Here is a 21,328-nt window from a genome sequence, read left to right as displayed (position 1 = left end):
CACACTTTCCTTGCTCCTCCCTCAGCCCCTGTCATCCCATCCAGCACTGTGAGGGACACAGGATCAGTCATCTGAAAGAGGAGTGGGCCTGAGGGAATTGCAGCCCCCTGTTCTCAGGTGGACCTGGGTCCCCCATGCACAGTCACAGCATCCCTCCTCTGCCTTGAACCACACCCCATGGGCAGCACCCACCCCAGGCCAAGCACAGCTTCAGTCCATCACAGAACCTGGGGATTCCCCTGATTCTGATTTCCTTCCCAGCAGCCTCCTCTTCCTTATTGGTGCTCTGCATCCTGTATCCTCAGAAGTGTGGCTGTCATCATGGCTCTCATCACTGAGGGGCAGGGCAGATGGATTTGCCTCTCCAGAGGAAAGCAGAAGCCTACCTTTCGCAGAAGCAGCTTTCTTCCTGGTCTTGCTCTGTCCCCTCCTCACCTGACAGTGAGAAAGGACAACATGAGCTGGGCCCGTTCCCCCTCTAGTGGACAAGCTGCCTGCCCTGCCCTCTGTGCCCATGGGTAACAGGAAATGCACATTTCCCAGAGAGCTGTCTCTCTTCCATCCTTGACTCAGTTGCTCTGTGCATAGACACATTTCCTTTTGGAAAGCACAAGCAGAGCTGTCTGTGACACACTTACATGGTGTCCTCAGTCAGTGTTCCTCAGACAGGATCCCACCCAAGGCTGAGCTCTGCTGCCGCCTCTGTGCTGTCAGCCAAGATCTGCTTTCTCTGACCAGAGGTGACAAGGCCTTTGGTCCCATCACCCTCCAGCCCCCCAACCGCTCAACAGAAACAAAAGCATGTACCTGAGCAGAGGACACAGGACTGCTCTCTCAGAGCCTGTCCTGTCCCAGAGGTCCCCACCATCTCAGAAATGCAGTCTGTCCACAGAACCATAGTCTTCCTTAGTGGCATTCTGCCACACCACACAGCATGTCTGAGAGCTGCATGCGCACATCTCAAGGCCACTGTCCCCTCTGCCCTACTTTCCAGCCCCTGCAGATGAGATGCTGTTCTCTCTGGAGATTTCCTCTCACCTGTCTCTACTTGTCTAGCACATGGGAAAGTAGCAGCGGAAACAGCAGACTGAACACATTCCATTGTGTTCCAACCAAGGTTCTCCTCACCTTTGCGGTGTTCTTTTTACTCCCAGGTGATGGTGTCTTAAGGAAGGGGATTAGTAGGAAGAAGAGCCCCACTCCACACAGAACACCAAAGATCACGTCCATGGGTATGAAAATGGAGCTGGGGCTCATCCATGAGTCACTGATGCTCATCAGCTGGAGGAGAGAAGTCTCCATCTTCTTAATTGCCCACACCGCTCAAGCCACTGATTCTTGGGAGCACAGCATGATGCTTTCAAGAGTGCTCAGGCCCACATCACACAGCTGTGGCCTCCTCATCACAAAGGGCTCTTGGCAGGAGGGAGGGAGCCACAACCCCTCCCCAGCCTGCAGCCCAGCAGACTCTCCTGCCTCCTGTGTTTTCTGCTCCCTCCTTCCAAGTCCTTCTTCTGAAGCAGTGAGAGATAGAGCTTCCTCCATGTTTTGTGTCTTCCCCCCTGAGCCCCAGAATTTCTCTGTCTCCTGAAAGATGTCTGCTTGAGTCCATCAGGTTCATTGTTTCTGACACATTGGGCTTCTCTGTGGAACTTGAGTTGTGACTCAGGGATTTTTGCTCTGTGTGTCTTCTGTCTGCAGATCCATGTTTGTTCATTATGCAGTCATGTCTTGCTTCCACTCATTAATTAGCTTTGTCAATTCACAATAAAATACAATTTTAGTTTATTTTCTTCTGAAATAGAATGTTAAGGAAATGAGAAGTCTGAACTTAATCATAAGAACGCATTTGAATAATTAGGGTTTTCTTCTTGTCTTTATAGGTTGATTTTTTTTAATTAGCAAATTTTAATAGAATTCATTGTTGAATTTATTTTTACATAGTTTTCTTGCTCTTGTGAGCAGTGCTACAACCAACATGGATGGATGTAGACAGCATCCTTTTAGTTCTTTCTCTGAAATGGCAGGCCTGGGCATCTGGGTAGTTCTGTTTTTGGGAACCTCTATACAGATTCCCACCGATACTGAGCATCCCTTTCCTCATATCTTTTCCAGAATTGTTCATTTTCATTGTCTTGATCTCAGTCATTGTGGTTTAGATGAGATGGAGGCTAAGCATGTTGAACACTTTGCAAAATATTTATTCACCTCTCTGGGTTTCCGTTTGAAAATTGTTAAGGGTCTGGAGAGATGACTCAGAAGTTAAGGACACTGGTTGCTCTTCCTGAGGTCTTGAATTCAATTGCTAGCAACCACATGTGGCTCAAAACAATCTATAATGAGATGTGCCCTTTTCTGGCATGTAGGCACCCACGCTTGTCAGGAACCGTCTTTGTGGGGCAGCAATCGGAGCCAGCCAATCAACCCTAGTCCGTACCTGAGTGGGAGAGTGTGGATGAGGGAAAGGCTAGCTACATACAATAAAGAAAAGACAGAATAAAGGTCAGGAGGGCAGATCAGTTAATACTGAAATGCCATGAGTTTATTTTTCACCACTCTTATATACCTTATCCAAAAAGGGGAACATAATATCATGTATACAGAACAGACTTTTCTTCCTCACTTATTCTAAGGGGTTCAGTAACCACACCTTAGCTCCAATTTCTTGTTCCATAGCCTTGAGGTCAGGAGTAGCAGCTACTCCTCAGATTCAACTTCTTCCCTACCCTTGACAGCCAGGAGTAGCCACACCTCAGATTCAGGTCTGTTGTTATTTAGACTAAGACAGCGAGACATCCTACTGTAGCCACAACTTTTACCTTTCCGTCTTAAGACTTGCTGATGGCAGCTTTGAACTCTGTCCTTGTGCCAAGATGGATTGCAGCCATCTTTATGGGCTCCCACACATGCTGGCAGAATACTGTATACATAATAAACAAATCTTAAAAGAAAACTGTTCAGTTTGTTAGCCATTTTATTGATCAGCTGGTATTATATGCTTAATATTTGCAATTCTATGTTTTATATCTTAAGTGCACTGCCCCTCCCCCAGGTGTGGCCAGAGTGTTCTCCCACGCTCTGGACTATCTGTTCCCTCTAATGACAGCATCTTTTGCTATACAGAAGCCTTTTTCATGTCATGTAATCTTATTTGTCAATTTATGGGGCACTTTACTGTGCCATTGTTACTCGGTCAGACAGCTCTTGCCTATACCTATGTACAAAGTGCCTCCCCTTTCTCTTCCCATAGTAGCTACAGTGTTTCAATTGTTTTTTTTTTTTTTTTTTTTTTTTTTTTTGTCTGAGTAGCTTGCTCATGGAACCAGAGTGGGTCTGTGTCCATTGGTGGTGACTAAGCCTGGCTTTTGTTTCCACTATAATGAAGCCAAGGTTTCAGTAAGTGGGGGTTGAGTACTGTGAGCCTGTCCAGGAGCTCCAGGACAGACACCTAGTAAATCAAGAGCTCTGGTACTAGGTTGTGGTCTGGTAGAGTGATTGAGTCTAGGAGGTGGTGCATGCCGATTCTTCCTAGGGGACCGAGTGGCTTTCCTGTGGCATGGCTGTATCCTTGACACTCAGAAGAGAGAATTGCTGCTTTTGTTCTTGTTGTCTGAGAGAAAAGAACCTGGAGAAAAATATACCCATATACCCTGCACCCTCACTCATTGCCTGTTTTCAAACTTCTTAAACTGCTGGAGGGAGCAGATATAGTTGGAAACAGCTACTGTGTACCAGGATCTTCATATCCCAACAAAGTCTTCTGATGTCCACCTCACAGGGGAGCCACCCAAGTTTCAGAAAATCTCTGTAGCTTGTTCTTTGGAACAGAGACTGTTTGGCTGTTTCACAGTGAAACAGCCAGCCTCTTAACATCAAAAATACACAAACTAAATCAGACCCTGCTTGCCATATTCCCTCCCTCCTACTTCTAGGAATCCAATACTGCTGGACATCTTAAAATACCATATACAACATACATGTTCAGGCCCCGTTGGATGCCCTCCTCATGTATATGAGTAAGTGGTCATGAGGGGTACTTTGTTAAGGCAAGGTGTGATACAAGAAGCTTAAATAGGCTGAAGCAGGGATAATTTCCCCATGCCTAGAACAGTATGAGAGCCCAGGGAGGGCAGCGGTTTGTACATGGCTGTAAGGAGTAAGGTTTTTCCACCCGCCGCTGGTCTTGTAACACCGCTGTGCCAGCCCCAATTAAGACTCTGTATTTGATATAATGCTGTTGGCCAGGTTCTAGTTTCTTATTGGCTAACTCTGTCTTAATTATTAACCCTTTCTGTTAATCTATGTATTTTCACGTGGTCTTACCGGAGAGCCGGCTGGCGTCCTGTTCTCTCCAGACTCTCCATCTTGATCCCTCCTTCCTACTTTCTCTTTTCTCCTCGTCTCTTAGTCCCATTGGCCAATAGTACTTTATTCATTAACCAGTATGAGAAACGTATTTACAGAATGACATCTCCCATCATTATGATATTAGAGATCATCCACCATGGCATGATTAATAATAGAGTATGTTGAGTGTCTGGCATGGCCTGATACCCAGCAAATACATTATCGGGGATGGATGGGGTGTTCATCTGTACCTGATATATATGTGGTGTGTGTGTGTGTGTATGTGTGTGTGAAGAGTGTCTGGTACGTTCTCATTCCTAGTATGTATATGGAACAGTGTTGATGGGGAATCAGTAGGGTTCGATATCTAGAAGTTTATGTGGGTCAGCAGAAGCATGTTGTAAAAACCAGCAGTATATGTTGGACAGCAATGGGGTGTGTGTCAGTTAGGGACAGACACTTTGTACTCTCTGAGGAGTTTGGGAGGGAACAGGTCTAGTAGGTGTGACTCCTACCTTTGTATGTATGGCTGTGGTTGTGGGTCTCTCAGTCCTTGTTCTAGAGCTCTCTCTCTCCCTCTCTCTCTCTCTCTCTCTCTCTCTCTCTCTCTCTCTCTGTGTGTGTGTGTGTGTGTGTGTGTGTGTGTGTGTGTGTGTGTGTGCACCACTGGCACATGTCACCCTGAGTATTCTGCAAGATATATAGGGCCCTGCAGGACAATCCCTGCCATGCAACATGCATGACTCAGTGTTAGCCCCTGCTGGACACTGCTGTCCTGAGTCACTATATAAATAGCTAGATGTTAGGCCCTTTTGAACTCCCCCCCCCCACATATCCTGCTGGGTATCAGGGTAGCTGGTGGATACCTTACTCCTGCTGCCCCGCATACACTGCTATACCTCTGCCAGGCTTCACTGGACACAGGGACCCAAGACTGGTGGCCATAGGGCTGTGCTGGCTTCATAGGACATTTTCTTAGTAGCACATTCTGACCCTGGAGACCCTGGGAGCCCAGTGCCCACCTCTACCCTAGGCCTGGGGATTGCCAGAGTCATCAGGCATTTTGGGATCCACAGAGCAGCAGGCTTTCCACCTTGTAATCAAGAGCAGGATGTTTAAACTTTGTCCAATCCCGACCCCTTTTCAACCATGAGACTTTCCCACAACCCAGGTATAAGTGTATACATAAGTACATGAATTAAATGTTTACTGACAATAAGCTGTACATTCAAAATTCCATCTTTTGTATATATAAAATACTACACATACTATTTTACCACGTCGTATTAAGATGAAAAAAACATTACATACTAATGAGATGTGTAGTGACATAGTCCTTCTGTAGCACTGACCACGCCCATTGGGGGGTGGAGCAATGGGCGGAGGTGACCTGAGGAAGGAGGTCGGAGGGGGCCAGGAAGGCGCTCTCTCTTTCTGGCGTGACTCAGACAGGAGAGGATCGGGTTAAATTTCCTGGTGTTCATCTGTCTAGGTTGTAAGTTATTTCTCCCTGAATAAACATCTATTCGGCCTATTTGTTTATCCAGATCCTTATTTACCGCAATAGAGATGGATGTGTGTAATGGTTTGCCTTAATTGCTTACTTGACATAGTCTGGAATCATAGTTTGGTCCATGGACATATCTATGGGGCACTCTCCTATTTAATTGATGTAGGAAGGTCCAGTCCACTTTGGGGAATAGCATTCTCTATCTAGGCAGGAGGTCCTGAACTGTGAACTGTGTGAAAGTGAAGATAGGTCTGAAGATAAGCCTGTAGGGACGTCTCTCTGCTCCTGACTATGGATGTGATGTAGTAGCTGTTTGAAGTTCCTGCAATAACTTTCCTCCAGTGATTGGCTGTAATCTGGAATTGTAAATGGAAGTAAACCCTTCTCTATTGTTTTTCATTGGGGAATTTTATCACAGCAACAGAAATGAATCTAGAACAATATACATATTTATTTCTATATTAAAATTAGATTTTGGGTGAATTGATGCTGCAGAATGTAGAGCCTCTTCCATGTTGTGGGGGTTTGAGTGAAAATGTCCTCCATAGGCTCATAGGGAGTGGCTCTACTTGACAAGGATTAGGAGGTGTGGCCTTGGAGTAAGTATGCCCTTGTTGGAGGAAGTATGTCACTGGGGATGGGCTTTGGGAATTTAAATGCCCAAACCATTCCCAGTGTCCCTCTCTTCCTACTGCCTGTCAATTAGGATATACAACTCTCAGCTACCTCTCCGGCACCACTGATCTACCTGCCTGATATCATGCTTCCTACCATGACGGCAATGAACTAAACCTCTAAACTGAAAGCCAGTCCCAAGTAAATGTTTTCTTTTGTAAGATTTGTTATTGACATGGTGTATATTTATAGCTATAAAACCCTAACAAGATAACATTGATTTTGTTTGTTGTTTTTTGGTTTTGGCTTTTTCGAGACAGGGTTTCTCTGTAGATTTATAGTCTGTCCTGGAACTTGTTCTGTGTGCTGGGATTAAAGGCGTGTGCCTACTCCCACCTCCTACCTTGGCAATTGTTGATTTTTATAATTGTCAATTCTGAGATGTTCTGAGATGTCACTTCTGTCTTAATCTCTAGACAAACTTCATTTAATTTTTTTTTTTTTTTTTTTTTTTTTTTTTTTTGTATGAAAGTCACATTTTAAACCTCTGTCACTAGATAGCATGGCCAGTTCTTGAACAGTGATGATCAGGTGACTTATGTGTTCTGTGTGAATTGAGTATAGCTTACAAACCCAGAACAGTGCTTCAGAAACAAGCTTAAGGAAATGAACTAATGAAACTGTCTCTACTCCTTTTAGGAAAGTTACTTTCAGTCATAAAATCATCTGTAGCTAGAAACATTTCCAAAGAGCCATTATGCACCCACCCTATGCTTCTTTATGGTAACATGCAACAGGTATTTCTTTATATCACTAGCTTGCTAATAATGACACAGAGAATTGTTGTTTTATTAATTGTGAAAGCTTAGCCTTAGCTTAGGTTCCCAACTAACTCTTAGAACTTGAATTAACCTGTTTATATCAATCCACATTTTGCCACTGACATGTTATCTCTCCTAGGTACCACACATCTGACTTCTGCTGTATCTGGCTGGTGAATCTCCTGCCTCAGATTCTTTCCCAGAGTTCCTATCTCTGTCCAGTTCCCATCTCTGACTATCTCTATCTGGCTATTGACCATTAAGCTCTTTGTTAAACCAATCAGAAGGTGCCTTAAGGCAAGTAAGGTGAGATAAATAGACACATCTTCACAAAAAGATTATTCCAACAGTAACATCTTCAATAAAATTATCATGTCACTTTTTAAGGGAAATATATTCCTGGAAGTCACATGTTTAAATCATTGGTTTTTCAAAAGTTTCTTAGTTAAGGCTTCAATTTAAGTGAAAAGAAACCATGACCATGGCAAATCTTATAACAGAAAGCATTTAATTGGTGGCTTACAATTCAGAGGTTCAGCCCATTATCATCATGGCAGGACATGGTGTTGGAGAGGTAGCTGAGCGTCCTACATCTTGGGCAGGCAACAGGAAGTGGTCTGAGATACTGAGTATGGCTTGAGCATATATGAGACCTCAAAGCCTGCCTCTACAATGCCACATTTCCTCTAACAAGGCCACACCCACTCTAACAAAGCCATATCTTCTAATAGGGCCACTCCTTTGGGGGCCATTTTCTTTCAAATCATCACCGAATCTATTTGGTGTTATGAAAACATTAGCAAAATCAGATTTTTTTTTTCTCTTAGTAAAAATGCAACATGGTTGGGCTGGAGGGATGGGTCAGTGGTTAAGAGTAGTGGTTCTCTTCCAGAGAACCTGTGTTTGATTCCCAGCGCCAACATACCAGTTCACAATAACTGTAACCCTAGTTCCAGAAACTCTAACATCCTCTTCTGGCCTCTGAAGGCATTAGGTACTTAAGAAGTGCACAGACATATATGCAAGCAAAATACCTGCATACAGAAAATAAAAAAATAAATAATAATTAAATAAGTAAAAATTAAAAAAATATATCAGTGTGGTGGTTTGAATGAGATGTCTTCCATAGTACCGGCATTTGAATACTTGATCCCCAGTTGGTGGCTTATTTATTTATTTATTTATTTATTTATTTATTTATTTAGGGTAGGATTAGAAGGTGTGGCTTTGCTGGAGAAAGTATGTCACTGGGGGTGGGGTTTGATAGTTTAAACACCTCTGTCATTTTTAGTTTGAACTTCTTTTTGTGTTTGTGGTTCAAGATGTGAGCCCTCGGTTTCTGTTCTAGCCACCATGTCTACTGCTTACTGACATGCTTTACCATCAGGCCTCTTACCTGATGGAGGATGTCCTTCTGTATGCTGTGAATATATGTTTCTCTTATTGGTTGATGAATAAAGCTGTTTCAGTCAAAGAACAGGCAGGACATAGTTAGGCAGAAAATATAGGTGGGGCTACCAGACTAGGAGGATCCTGGGAGGAGAAACTCAGAGAGTGAGTCTTGAGAGAGGCACCATGTAGTAACTACCAGGAAGATAGGACATTCAGGTATTGTCCAGTAAGTCAATACCATGTGGACATACATGGATTAATAAAAAATGGGTTTGGCCATCTGCCAAACAGTTTATAATTAATTAATATTAGCGTCTCTGTATTTATTTGGGACTAAATGGCTCCAGGAGCAAGTGGGACAGAAACTTCCCTCCACACTTACCCTTCTGGAACTGTAAGCCAGACAAAACCTTCTTTCTATAAGTTGCCTTGGTCATGGTGTTTTATCACAATAGAAAGGTAACTAACACAGAAATTGGTACCAGAGAGCAGACTACTCCTGGGAGAGACCTGATCATAAGCTTTATTTATTTATGTATTTATTTATTTGGAGGGATGTGGAAGGACTAGATTAGAAAAGTTGTTGAAAACGGTAAGCAGAGCTTGATGGGCTGATGTGGTAGGATTTTGAAGACAGCTGGGATCTATGTGGACTGTGGAGGTGTAGCTCACAAGATTTTAGTAATAGGTTCTTACTAACAGATTGTTCAGGGTAATCAATAACATTGGCAATCGCCTGTATTGTTTGGGGTGGGGGTTGGTTATGAGACCCCCTTTGGCCAACAACTCAAAAAGATGTGACCCATTCCAGGCACTAGGAATTTTACTTGGTTAGCGTGTGATGTCTAGTTGGAGCATTCCCTCCCCCATTATATGATGATTCTATTTAAATTGTCTTTATATACCTATATATTTTAGGTTGCTTCTACAGTAGTACTTTTCCATATGGCTTTTCAAAAGTTCTTAGGTGTTAGTTGTCGCTCCCCATATTTCCCCCTTCATCCTGCCCTGCCATCTCTCTCTCTGTTTAATCCTCCTATTCTACTTTCTCCTTTACCTCTCTATAACACTGTATTCTATTCTGTTTTCCCTTCCTTGGAAGATCCACTCCTTACACCATCATACCCACCAGTTCCTTACTAGCTATCTAATCTCTGTGGATTTCTAAATGAAATCACTGACCTAAAGCTTACAAGAGGACTTCTAGGGAAGAGAACGTGAAATGCTTGTCTTTGTGGGTCAGGGTTACCTTACTTAGGATTGTTTCTAGCTCTGCCCATTTTTCTGAAAACTTTATATTTTTATTTTTTTAACAGCAGAATAATATTATTCCATTGTGTAAATATACCACATTTTCTTTATCCAGTTATTAATTGATGGACATCTAGTCTGTCTATAACTCCTGCCTGTTATGAACAGAGTAACAGTGAACATGGATGAGCAAGTTGTAGTAATAACTAGATTCCTCTGGGAAAATGCCTAAGAGTGATATAAATGGATCTTGTGGTAGATTTATTTTCACTTTTCTGATGACCCTCCACACTGACTTCCATAGTGATATACCAGTTTACATTCCCACCAGCAACGAATAGAGTTTCCCTTTTCCTGCACCCTCCCCAGCATCTGCTGTCATTTGTTTTATTGATCTTGGTTGTTCTGACTAGGGTAAGATGAATTTCAGAATAGTCTTAATTTGCATTTCTCTCATGGCCTTGAATGCTGTTGTAGTTACTGTTCTATTGCTGTGAAGAGACACCATGATCAAAGCAACACTTATAAAAGAAAGCATTTCATTGGGATTAGTCCATTATCATAATGGTGTGACACATAGCACCATACAGGCAGGGATGGGGCTGAGAGCTTACATCCTGCCTTCTGCAGGCAGCGGAAGGAGGGAGAGGGAGGGGAAGGAGGGAAGGAAGAAGAGGGAGGGAGAGAAGGATGGAGAGAGAGAAAGAGAGAGAGAGAGAGAGAGAAACAGATTGAGAGAGATTGAGATTGGGCCTGGTTTGGGCTTTTGAAACCTCAAAGCCCACTCTCAGTGAGACACCTCCAAGAAGGCCACACCTCCTAATCCTTCTCAAACATTTCTACTAACTGAGGACTATGAGCCTATGGGGGACATTTTCATTTAAATCACCACATTCTACTCCCTGGCATCTGTAGGCCTATAGACATATCACAGTGCAAAATACATTTAGTTCAACTTCAGAAGTCCCTATGGTCTTTTATAGACTCAACACTGTTAAAGGTCTAAAGATGAAAATCTCTTGTTAGATTCAAGGCAATCTCTTAACTGTAACCCCCTATAAAATCAAAATAAGGAAAACTAGATCAATCATACACTTCCAACATACAATGGCACAAAATATGCATTTCCAGTTTAAAAGGGAGCATAGAGAGGAGATAATTGACAAAAACAAGACCAACAGACAGCAGGGCAAGCTCTCAATTCTGCATCTCTAAGTCTGCCATCAAAGCAATCTTCCGATCTCTTGCTGCGTGGATGACTGCAATACTCTTCCCGCCCCCCCTCTTAGGCTGGTTCCATGACCTGCCAGCAGATTTCCTTTGCAGGTGTCCCAAGGCTCTGGCATCTCTGGATCCCCAGGGCAATCCAGGTTTCACCTTCCAGTGTCACATAATGGCTTCTCCAGGCCTCCATCCAGGGACTCACCTGTCACATGCCTCGCCTCAGAGGCTTTCCTTAACCATGGAAGAATATTCAATCATCCATTTCCTGTATCTTCCTTGAGTCTAAAATCCAGAACCATGTGGCCAAAGCTGCCAAGTTCTTCTGTTTGCTGGGGCTAGAATTCAGTCCCTTCCTTGAATTGCATTGATATAACCTTTCCATTGTTTTGTTTGTTTGTTTGGGTTTTTAATCGCCGTGAAGAGACACCATGACCACTACAACTCTTAGAAAGAAAACATTTTGAGGTGGCTCACTGAACAGTTTCAGAGGTTCAGTCCATTATCGTGGCAGGGAGCATGGCAGTGTGCAAGCAGATGTGTTGAAGCTGCAAGCCCTACATCTTGCAGGCAATAGGAAGTTGACTGTCACACTGAGTGAAAGCTTTCCATTGTTGATGGTTTATTTTGCAGCTTTTTTGCTTTAATTCCTTTTCACAAGTTGGGAACTTAGCTGGGTGGAGTCTTGCCTTGAAGGTACCACTCCCTGTGTTCAATTTTGAGTCAGGGCTTTTAAAAAACTTTTTATCGCTTTGAGCAAAGGACTTGGCTCCAACATTACACGTCCTGGTGCTCTTTTCTCCTCAAAATGTAATACTATAACATGAAAAATAAAAGACCCAGAGACTGATATTGGGATTCAAGCTTCATGCTGAAGTTCAGAAAAGCAAAGCAGCTTGTCACTAGCTGCCACCTCTAGCTCAGACTGAAAGGTCTGACCCATGCACAAGCTCTTCAAGTCTCAAACTGTTGCTTCTCCTCATCGTGGCTGGAGAATGAGCGCCCCTTACCTGATATTGAAGACCCTGCTTCTGTCTTTTATACCCCTCTAGTGCTGGAATTAAAGGCATGAGCTCTGTTGCTCTTTTAGACTGAGTCAATCTCATGTGTTTCTAGGTAGTCTTGAACTCAGAGAGATCTGTCTACCTCTTAATCCTGACTCCTAGGGTTAAAAGTGTGTAACACCACCTCCTAGCTGCTGGGATTAAAGGTATGTGCCTGACTTCTATGGCTTTGCTTTCTGAATCCTTAGGCAAGCTTTAATAAACCACAAATAACACTACACTGTAAGCATGCATTTCTCTTTGTCTAGCTTGCTCCTTTTTATTACAGACTGATCACCAGTGACTACATGACATAGTCAATGTTAGACTTTCTTGACATTTCTTCAGTCAATGATATTAATCTAAAACTCATAAATTTAGCCTCGGTCAGATTCTTCTCCTCTGAAAACTCTTGAGCTAGACCCCCATAACTCATTCACACTCAGCACCACTGTTGTCCATGTTCCTACTATGATGGCCCATTAATCTCTGCTTAAAGCTTTCAACTGCTTCTCTAGTCTAAGTCCCAAAGTCTTCCATATTTATCCAACAGGTCTGGTCTGTCACAACGTATCCCAGTCTCTTGTACCAATTTCTCAGTTACTGTTCTATTGCTGTGAAGAGACACCATCGCCCAGGACACTCATAAAAGAAAGCATTTAATTGGGAGCTCCTTATAGTTTTAGAGGCTTAGCCCATTATTACTGTGGCAAGAAACATGGTGGCAGGCAGATAGGCAGGCAGGCAAGAGAGGGAGAGAGAGAAGGGTAGGAAGAGGGGGTGAGAGACCTCAAAGCCCATCCCCAGGCTACCCCTCCTCATCCTTCCTAAACAGTTCCATAAACTGGGGACTAAGCAGGCACATATAAGCACCTATGGGGACTATTCTCATTCAAACCACCACAGATAGTGAATATAATGCTTATTAAACAGTTGTGCTTTTTCTTTTTAAAAATTAAAAATAGATTTTTTTTTCAAATAATGTATTCTGATTGTGATTTACTCTTCCAACTCCCCACAGATCCTCCTGACTGGGGCCCCATCCACGCCAATCTGCATTCTTTCCTTCTCTCTCTCTCTCTCTCTCTCTCTCTCTCTCTCTCTCTCAATAGAAAACAAACATCTAGAAAAAATAAAATAAGATAAAATAAAACAAACTAGAATAGTACAAGAAGACATAAAAAAGAGCCAAAGAAAACGCCCAAGAAACACATACAGATGCAGAAACATACATATTTACACATACGGAAAACAATAAAAACAAAACCGAAAAACATAATGTATAAGAAAAAGACATATAAGGTAAAAATATGCCCAGAAAAAGCATTATAAAACAAACCAAAAAAAAAAAAAAAAAAAAAAAAAAAACCAAAAACACCTCAAAAAATATTTAGTTTGTTTTGTGTTGGTCATCTACTCCTGGGCATAGGACCTGTTCTTGTGTTGTTTACACCCAGTGAGACTCTGTTGGAGAAAACTATTTTTTCCTTTTGTGAGCAGTTATCAATTGGAGACAGCTTGTGGTTTAGCTTGTGCCTTCTCAATACTGGGCCCCATCTGGATTAGAGCCGTGCATGCTCTGTGTTTGCTGCCACACTGAGTTCATATGTGTGTTAATCCTGTTTTGTTTTGTTTTGTTTTTGTTTTAACTTGTATGCTTCTCTCATAGATTACATCCCTAATTCAACGTCCTCTTCCTCTGGGCCTCTCCACCTCCCCTTTCCTACAAATCCACTCCTCCTCTGGTTCTTCAACAAACAAACAAACAAACAATCAAACAACAGAGCAGGCCTTCCAGGGGTATCCACCTAATAAGATACAGTGAGACTGGACAGGGTGGAGAGATGGCTCAGCCTTTAAAGGCAAGGCTCACAACCAAAAATATAAGACTGGACATCTATCAAGGCTGGATGAGGCAACCCAGTAGGAGAAAAGGAGTCCCAAGAGCAGGGAAATAGACACACCCTCACTCCCATTGTTGTGGGTCCCTCAAAACCCCAAGCCACACAACCATAATGCATATGCAGAGGACCCAGCTCAGATCCATTCAGGGTCTGTGATTGCTGCTTCAGGCTCTGTGAGACCCTTTAAGCCCAGCTTAGTTGATTCTGTGGGCCCTGTTCTTGTGGTATCCTTGACCCCTCTGATTCCTACAATCCTTCCTCCCCCTTTTCTGCAGGGCTACCCTGGCTCCACCTAGTGTTGGAGTCTCTGCACCTACTCCCATCAGTTGCTAGATGATGACCCTGGGGCGACTGTCCCATGATTATAGAAGAATATCATTAGGAATCATTTTATTTCCAGTTGTGTTTGGTTCTGTCGTGGGTCTCTGGTCTGTCCTGCCTCTGGTTCCCGGTCACACATGCTTCCTTCCCTCTTGTGATGTTGGCCTCAAGGTGGACCAATCATTGGTTGGCCACTTGTGCAAGTTCCGTGCCACTGTTGCCCCTGTTACATCTTGCAGGCAGGGCAGACTGTAAGTTGAAGGCGTTGTGGCTAGGTTGATTTCCCTATCTCATTGCTAGAGCCTTGCCTGGTTATAGAAGATGGACAGTTCAGGCTCCATATCCCCCTTTACTAGACTTTGCAAGGCTCACATGAATAGATTCCAGAAAGTTTCCACTGTACTAGGTTTCTACATTGCCCCGCAAATGGCCGCAATTCCAGTCATCTCTCCTAGTCCTTTGTCTGTCCCTTCCACCCCAACCTGATCCCTCCTGTTCACACCCTTGCCCACTACCAGTCCATCAGTTCTATTGGCCTGTAGACCTATTATGTGACTAGATATTTTTCCGGATCTTTAGATGTCAAATACTTCATTTGATGGCAAATAATTGTAACGAGTATGGGTTTTTTCTTCCCACCACCGTTGGTCTTGTCCTGCCGCCACGCCGGCCCCAAATAACACACAGAGACTCTGTATTAGATATAATTCTGTTGGCCCATTATTTGTTTCTTATAGGCTAGCTCTGTCTTAAGTATTAACCCATTTCTATGTATTTCCATGTGGTCTCCTTACCGGGGAGTGAGGCAGGCGTCTGGTCTCCCCGGTCTCTCCATCATGACTCCTTCCTTACTACTTCCTCTTTCCTCCTTGTTTTCTAGTCCCGCCTATCTTGCTTTCCTATTGGCCAACAGTGCTTTATTTATTAACCAGTATGAGAAACATATACAGAATGACATCTCCCATCAAATAATTCTATGTTGGCTTTGTTTTATATTTTGTTTGCACCGGAGAGTGAACCCTAGGTCATGTGCATACAGAATCATACACACTACACAATACCCTTAATTGTCACTACATGAAAAACTCATTAGTGACATAAGACTTTTCTTTTTTGGGGGGGGGGTTGAGACAGGGTTTCCTCTGTGTAGCTTTGAAGCCTATCCTGGCACTCACTCTGTAGACCCGGCTGGCCTTGAACTCACAGAGATCCGCCTGCCCCTGCCTCCTGAGTGCTGGGATTAAAAGTGTGTGCCACCACCTCCTGGATGACACTTTTATTTTCTAAGAAAGGCATTTCTCACTGGTAATTTTCCTCCCAACAATAATTTATCTGACTTCCCATATTTCATGTTATAATTTCATTTTATGCAGTTATGTCTATTTTTAATTTTCCTTGAGTGAAACTCATGAACTATCTAGAGGTATGCACTTATTTTACATATTGGAAGATACATAAATGGTTACATTTACTACGAATTTTATTCTTGTTCTCAGATATGATGAAGATTTCATTGTTATTTAGTGACAGAGACTCTCTCTTCATCCTCACATACTTTTACAAGTACACTAAAAACATGACCAAGAATATGATTGTGAATTAAGACAGAGGACATACCAGGAATGAATGGCAGAGGACTGAGCTGTTTTTGCTGTTGTTTGACTATTATATTTAGGAAGGGAATTGCTGCTCTGTTTAGGGTAAATCCACTTAAACTCTCTGTCTCTCTCCCCCATCTCTCTCTCTACCCCCCTCTCTTTATCTCTCTCCTCTCTCTGTCTCTCCTCTCTCTCTGTCTCTCTTCCACTCCCCCTGTATTTCCTCCTTTGCTCTGCCCTCTCATGCCTACCCCATTTAACTCTTTCTATTCTTTTATTTCCCTAAAGGTGAATTTGACTCACAGGAGCATAGGGGTGAGATAAAGCAGCAAGTAGATGAGAAAATTTGGCTTGTCCTCTTGGAGAATCTGTGTTGGTAGGGAGACATGGCTGGTAGCACAAGGCTCCCTGTGAGGGCCGAGAATGAAAAATGATGATCTGGGTGAAGTGAGCGGTAGGTAGTGTGGATGGAGAGTCCACATGGAAGGGTGTGCTGGCTAGTTTTATGTCAACTTGACACAAGCCATAGCCATGTAAAAGGAGGGAACCTCAGTTGAGAAAATGCTCCCATAATATCAGACTGTAGGCAAGCCTGTAGGACATTTAATTAGTGACTAATGTGGGTGGGGCCATCCCTGGGATGGTGATCCTGGGTTCTATAAGAAAGCAGGCTAAGCAAGCCATGAGGAGCAAGGCAGTAAACACTCCTCCGTGACCTCATGCATCAGTGCTTGCCTCTAGGTTCTTGCCTGGTTTAAGTTCCTGCTTTGGCTTCCTTCAAAGGACTCAAGATATGAGAGCCAAATAACTTTTTCTCTCAACTGCTTTTGGTCATGGTGTTTCATCACAGCAAGAGTAACTCTAAATAAAACAAGGGAACTATGGGTCAAGGAATGATTGGTGTGTCTTTTGGGGATGAGGAAGGGCAGAGTCAGGAGAGTCTCCAGCAGATGCAGAGAAGCAAGATGGGCACACTAGACTGAGCAAAGGTACCAAGCCCTGTGGTAAAGCACAGATAACTAATATGGGTTAATTCAACTGAAAGTCAGCTAGTAACAAGCCTGAGCCATTGGCCAAGCATTTATAATTCACATTCAGCTTTGAGTTGGTTATTTGGGAACTGGCAGGCAGGACAGAAATGTGTGTTTACACAGCTCTGAATGGGATGTGTCCAGAAAATTCCTCCCCATGGAAAAAGAGGTGTAAAGAGTGTACAAGCCAGAGGGGGCAGAGGGTAACAGGGGAACAAGGTCCATGAATTAACTGAACAAGACTCGTTATAAACTCACAGAGACTGAAGTATCAAGAAGGGAGCCTACATAGGGCTTCAGCAGGTCCTCTATTTTACAGCTTTCAGTTTAATATTTTTATGGGACTCCTTCATGTGTGAGAGTGTGTCTCTGATTCTTGGGGCTCTTATAATTCTGTTGGGCTGCCTTGTTCAACTTAGATGCCATGGTTTTTGTTTTATACTTTATTTTGTCATGTTTGGTTGTTATCTCTTAGAACAGAAGCCTAATATTTTCTAATGAAAGATAGACAGGGAGTAGATCCAGATGGTAGGGAATGTGGGGAGTGTTAATCCTGAGAGAAAAACCAGTTCCACAATTTTGAGCTAAATCTGAAGCATGCTTTAAATACTGACCACGATGACTCTGGAAAAGTCCACTCTGGGATCCCAGCAAGTGACCCTGATCACAATTTTCAGGGGCTTAAAAAGACAGAACCCAGATTGTACAACCTTTTCGTAACTTCTTTGCGCTCTCTTCCTACGCTCCCTTCGTAGACTCCTCTGGTCTTCCCTGCCTGTCTTAGAGATCATGAAGGTCGCCAGTGGCAGCACTGCCACTGCCACAGGCCCCAGCTGCTTGCTGAAGGCTGGCGGGCCAGGTTGTGCTTGGCCTGCTGGACGAACAGCAGGTGAATGTCCTGCTCTAGGACATGAGCCGCTGCTACTCACGCCTCAAGGAACTAGTGCCCACCCTGCCTCAGAACCGCAAAGTGAGCAAGGTGGAGATCCTGCAGCATGTTATCGACTACATCAGAGACCTGCAGCTTAAGCTGAACTCGGAATCCGAAGTCGGGACAGCTGGAGGCCGGGGGCTGCCCATTCGGGCTCCGCTCAGCACCCTGAATGGCAAGATCAGTGCCTTGGCGGCCAGCCGAGGCGGCATGCGTTCCAGCCAATGATCGATCGCATCTTGTGTCGCTGAAGCGGCGCACTGAGGACCAGATGGACTCCAGCCCTTCAGGAGGCAAGAGGAATAAACAGCTCTCGGTTCCCCAGGGAAGCCCGGGAAATAAGACTACCGCGGCCACTGGACTCTTGCCAGATCTGGCCACCGGGCTCAGAGGGTTGACCAGCAGAGACTAACCCTCTCCACCTTTCAGCCCCCAGAGACTCTGGGGAGGGGGTTAACCAACCCCGTGTGTTTCTATTTTTCGAAAAGCAGACATTTTTTTTTTTTTTTTTTTTTTAAATGGTCACATTTTGTGCTTCTCAGATTTCTGAGGAAATGTGTCATATTGTATAGTACCATGATCACTGGCTGAGAATATTGTTTTACAGTAGTTTTATGGGGGTGGGTTTTTTGTTGTTATTAAACAAGTACTTTAGATTAAAAAAAAAAAAGACAGAACCCACAATTCATTGCATTTCCCATCAGGTTGAATCAGGGCCAAGCATACATCCTGACATGTTTCCTGCCTACATACCTCCCTCCTATATATGGCCAAGCATATCTGGTATAGTTGGTTCAAACAAACTTGTTAGGGTAGTGAAAACATGTGGCTTGTTATTTCCCAGGAATTACAACATCCAGCATTCCAGGAAGTCACCTTGTAGGGCTTACTGATTGATTAACTTTGGCTTTTACAGGAGGAAATGGGAGGAGTAGAATGAGGGAAAACAGTAATCAGGACATATTGTATGAGAAACGAATCCATTATCAATAAAAGGGAAAGGGGAAGAAGGCAGAAGCATGAACTAGGAAGCAGCTCCTATCTGAGAAGGAAGCATTAGCAACAGAGAATGAGCTCCTGTAGGAAAAGATTTTCTTACCAGGAAAACAAAACATTTATTAGCACAGGGGAAACGACGACTGGGCAATGAGATAGCTTTTGGTAGACTTACTAGTAGGCAAAGGCAAGGTGGCCTGAGGCACCTGCCCCTTGGCCTGTGCTGCTAAGGTCTACTTGAGGTGACATGCTCTCAGGGCAGCATTGCCTGACAGCCATTTGTCTCCGGTTTCTCTGTATGTAAATGGATGGTTGTGTCCCTTGGTGATGGCATGGGGACCACAGTCCATTCTACAGCCTGGATCACAGGCTGTTTCAGGAGCAATGCCTGAATACTGGCCTTCTCCAGTTTCCCTATACTTGTTTCCAATGGGACTGCATATTTGGTCACAGACCATTCTCTCCACTGTGATTTGATGTTGAGCAAAGGATTCCTGGGTAGCAGGAATACCTGACTGACATTTGTCCCCGATAGCCTTGTACATGAATGGATGCTTATGAAACTTGGGGCTGGTGTGGTCAGAGCTCATTCTTCTTGCTGGTCTTCTATCCTTCGGGTCATAGAGACCCTCAGGAGAGTGGTGAGAGCCACCCACCTGGGATGTCAGTGGTTCCAGTCTATGACATTGTGCCTCTGATGGGTCCCCTACTTTAATTCCCAGCCAGTTCACCAGGATCTGTACGACAACATTCATGAGAGACTGCACTTCAGTGGCCATACTGTAGACCAGATTCTCTCTTATGACTGACTCCTGAGACCTCACGGTAGCTGGTGGGGAGCATTCATTCTCCAGGGTGTCCCTGGAGAATGTGTTGAGGTTGAGATATTGTAGAATATACTTTATGATTTTCTTCAGGTAGCTTTCTATGACAGCCTGTCCCACTCCTAGCATATCAAGGGAGGGCTGACACTCAGTTATGTCTGTATCCCTGAGCTGGGGAGGATTGAGGTTCCCAGCTTGGGATGACTGCTCTTCCTCAAGCCTTTCTCCCTGGCTTTTGGCTCTGGATCTCAAAAATTCTTCCTTCTTTTCATTGGAATGAAACACATAGTGAGACTTTTGTGGAATCTTATCCTTGGTGACTCTGAACTCCTGAGTCTCCCGATTGTAATTTCTCCTCATGAGCAGATCACTTATGCCCTGGGAAGTCTTGGGGTGTTTGGATCTATTCTGGAAGCTGGACAGTGGTGAGTTCTGTGAAGGCAAACTAGCTGTGGTAGGACATACAGTACTTTGAGGGTCTGGAAGGAGCCCAGCAGGCCAGGCCTGTGGCTGCTTACTTGATTGGAAGTCAACCTCACTACACACTTGGGTTTTTTGAGCCAAGTCTCCTGAGTGCTGTGGAGTAGGACTTTGGAACTGGCCAGGGCTTCTATTGGCCTCTGTAGACTGAAAGTGCTTGAGATGGATATTGATGGCTTGGTCATTGGGATTCTTTGTGGATCCAAGACTCACTTTCCAGGCAGGGGGTTTCTCTTCTTTCCCCTCCAATCTATTAGTTTTTTTGACCAATGAAGGTGGGACCCTTTCTTGAGGGCCCAACATTGTTCCACTCCGGCAGGGATGTCCTGAGGTCATATCCTCAAACCTCTTCCATGGAGCATGCTTGGGCATTCTTGGGCTGCTACTTTGGGGCAGGCTGCCTCTTCCAGTCCCTTGAACAGTCCTGCTTGGCTGGGTTCTTGCCTGGAAGCAGAAAGCCCTGGTTTGAGACCTCAGGCATCTTTGCTGTTTAATTGGATGGGCCTGGGAGGGCCCATGGCTGGCAGCTGGTGGAGTGGCTCTTTGCATCTCCTGCACCTCTGAAGGTGAGTGTGCAAACAGAGGACTCTCCAGCCTGGCAGCTGAAACAGTTTCTACCCTTGTCCCTCCTGGATCTCGGTGATGCAATTTTTCTAAGATCAAGGCAGCCTTGGAATAGTATTCAGCTTTAGAACCACAGGTGGATGAGGAGGGATATATAATCTGGGGAAGGGATGGAGCCCTAGATGGGGTAAGATCTCTTGACTCAATAGTGTGTAGATAAGGTCTCCATCTGCGTTTCTCAGAAAGCTGTGTGATGTTTGATTCCAGTTTCCTTTGGATTTTAGGGTCAAGGAAGGAAAGGTCCTGGGTGGTGTTCACATAGGACCGCTGATTTGTCCTCAGTGCAGGGATTCTGGGCTCTAGATCCTTCCCAGGGCTGCTGATGGAAGTGCCAGGCAAGTCTTTGGCCCTAAAACTGGGGCCCTCCTTGATGGAGTCATACATGATTTGTTTTTCTTGACCCTCTTTTAAGGGCATCC

The 21,328-nt window shown here is 44.1% G+C and overlaps 1 pseudogene; it reads left to right on the top strand.

The window, feature by feature from the left end:
- Positions 1-17,843: 17,843 nt before the first annotated feature.
- Positions 17,844-18,287, top strand: LOC127229076 (DNA-binding protein inhibitor ID-1-like; annotated as a pseudogene).
- Positions 18,288-21,328: the final 3,041 nt, after the last annotated feature.

This window comes from Phodopus roborovskii, unplaced genomic scaffold (genome assembly GCF_943737965.1).
Source record: "Phodopus roborovskii unplaced genomic scaffold, PHOROB, whole genome shotgun sequence".
NCBI classification, from domain to species: Eukaryota; Metazoa; Chordata; class Mammalia; order Rodentia; family Cricetidae; genus Phodopus; species Phodopus roborovskii.
Note: the sequence above shows the minus strand (reverse complement) of the source record. Positions and strands in the feature narration are given on the sequence as shown.